A 2,500-nucleotide genomic window follows, 5' to 3' on the forward strand; every position below is an offset into this window, starting at 1 on the left:
CCCATCAGTCCTATCTGGAGTGCCAGCCTTGTGCAGACAGGGTTTACTGGCTGCACTTTGTGATGGCATACGTATTAAAAATGAATACCATATCTGCCTTTTTTCGGATACAAACAGCCCTCTGCGAAAGCGATGTTGGCTGTTGTTATCTCAAGTGTCTAACACATTCCTTCTGTTGAACTTGTTAGCTACCCCCCACCCCCCAAGTCCCCCAACCCTCCCACTTCACCTCTATTCTTTCTGCCACTGAAGTGCTTTTTCCCGGTACACATCCCCGATGTTTCCAAAAGACTTTGGAAACATTTTTTTGAACCCCACCGGCGCGTTGAGGTAGAGAATGACCCTCCCCTGCCCCCCGCCGCGACCTCCGTGTTCATTTCCACGCAGGCCGCTGAATGGGAGTCTGGGGAGGGAGGTGTTGAGATGAGCCGTCCTCGGCTTAATTAAACCTCCCGAGCGCTAGCGCGGTGTGGGATGTGGGGGGAGCAAGGTCAGCGGGACGGAGGCAGAGAGAGACAAGAAAGAGGGAGGATGAAAACAACAGAGAAAGACCGAACTGTTCTATTATTACTTTGAAACATAGCTTGGAGATAGAGGCCACGGTAAAAAGAGGAACATCAATGGTGGGAAGCGATGTTGATTGCACCTGTAACCCATTAGTTCACTTAGTTAGTTCACTGCAAACAAATTAGAGTTTTTGCTTGACACAGCGGATGCAAGCCAAGTTGCCCAAAAAACTTTTCACAGCTCAAAATCCTACTTTGTATGTACTTTCTCTCTCTCTCTCTCTCTCTCTCTCTCTCTCTCTCTCTCTCTCTCTCTCTCTCGCTCTCTCTCTCTTTCTCTCTCTGTCTCTCTCTCTCTCTCTCTCTCTCTATCCGATTCTCTCTCTTCCCCTTCATCGCTCTCTCAAAATCCTACTTTGTATGTTTTTCAAATCATCACAAAAACAATAGAAATGTACCATTCCACACACACGGCAGACAATTTTTTTTTAAAGCTCCTTTTCATGAACACATATGAACATCCCTGGGGCTAATAAGACAGGCGGTTGATAAAATGGCAGTTCATATAACAGCTTCTTAAGCCCCAAAATCCAAAACAGTGCATTTTAGCACAACATCATTATGATACCGTTATGATACACCACATGCTCAAGAAACTCCTAGGTAGGGAGCATTGCTTGGTGTAATGGATGTCAAACACAAAGAAAGCCTTGAAACAGGCATCTACAGCCTCCAGCAAAGAGTCTGTTTCGATGGCGTGGCCTGGAACAATGGAGAAAAACATAATCATTTTCTTAATCCCTATCCACTTAAAGAATGACATCCGTTTACAGCAATGAAAAAAAAGAAGCAATACGGTACATAAATTCACATAATCTCACCAACCCCATGGACTTAAATGCTCTAGCTCCCTACAAAATTATTCTTTGATTAACTAGCCAATGGACATTTTGGGAAAGGATGGATAACATGTGAAAATCCCAGCCAGTCCAATCGCTTGAAAACCCCAGCCAATTAGATTGCTCCAACACCCCAGTCAATTAGATCGCTCAAGAATCCCAGCCAATTAGATTGCTCCAAAAGCCCAGTCAATCATATCGCTCCAAAACCCCAGCTGGTCTGAACACTTGTAAACTACAGCCAATCAGGTCTCTCGAAAACCCTAGCCAATCAGATTGCTCGAATGCCCCAGCCAATCAGTTCTCTCTCGAAAAAAACAGCTAGTCCGACCCCTCGAAAACTCCATCGAATCAAATCGCTTGAAAACCCCAACCAATCAGGGCACTTGAAGGCCCCAGCCAAACCAGATCGCAAGAACCCCCCATCCAATCCGATCGCTCAAAAAGCCCAAGCTATTACGATCAGAAGAAAACCCCAAGAATCAGATCACTCCAAAAAAAGCTCATCAATGGCGTTCAGTTTGACAACTCGACCTAAAGCAAGTTATTTAACTGTAACTTCCTACTTTTCATTCATCAATAACTGTGATTTATTTAAGGGGTTCTGCCCACATTAATGTTGCATAATTGGGACGAATAAAATTGAGCCAAAAAAAACAAACAATTTAGGTTTCTAAACATGAATACAGGTTGTCTATGCCAGCAATTCAAAATAAGAACGGAATGGTAGTCGCGTAACTCATCGACTTTTTGTGAAACCCAGAATTATGACCCAATCAACCCAACAATGTGGTTACAGAAAAAACCTAGGAATTTCTGTGTGGATGTTATTTAAATAAACGGCAATTGTTATTATTGTTGTTATTACGAATTCTTTAGGCATTCCTACCTTTGTTCCCCCCCCCCCCCTCTCTCGTCAAGGCGGGGGCAGTGTTACTCCAACTATCTGCACTCTCTCTCTCTCTCTCTCTCTCTCTCTCTCTCTCTCTCTCTCTCTCTCTCGTTCTCGTTCTCTCAGCAGCAGTAACTACAGCTTGCTGTTGAGCGGCAGCGGGAAGCAGAGAGTCGCGGGCAGCTCGTAACTCTAAGGCTCGA

General features: G+C 44.6%; 1 protein-coding gene across 2 annotated transcripts in view; it reads left to right on the plus strand.

Moving 5' to 3' along the window:
* The first annotated feature begins 2,456 nt into the window (after positions 1 to 2,456).
* sema3bl (sema domain, immunoglobulin domain (Ig), short basic domain, secreted, (semaphorin) 3bl) overlaps positions 2,457 to 2,500 on the plus strand; it is a 54,841-nt gene continuing 54,797 nt past the window's right edge. For both annotated transcript variants that reach the window (XM_079741293.1, XM_079741294.1), the window contains exon 1: positions 2,457 to 2,500. This exon is cut by the window's right edge and continues 272 nt beyond it. The gene's annotated coding sequence lies outside the window, so the exon portion shown is untranslated.

This window comes from Pollachius pollachius (genome assembly GCF_949987615.1).
Source record: "Pollachius pollachius genome assembly, chromosome: 8".
In the NCBI taxonomy this organism is placed as follows: domain Eukaryota; kingdom Metazoa; phylum Chordata; class Actinopteri; order Gadiformes; family Gadidae; genus Pollachius; species Pollachius pollachius.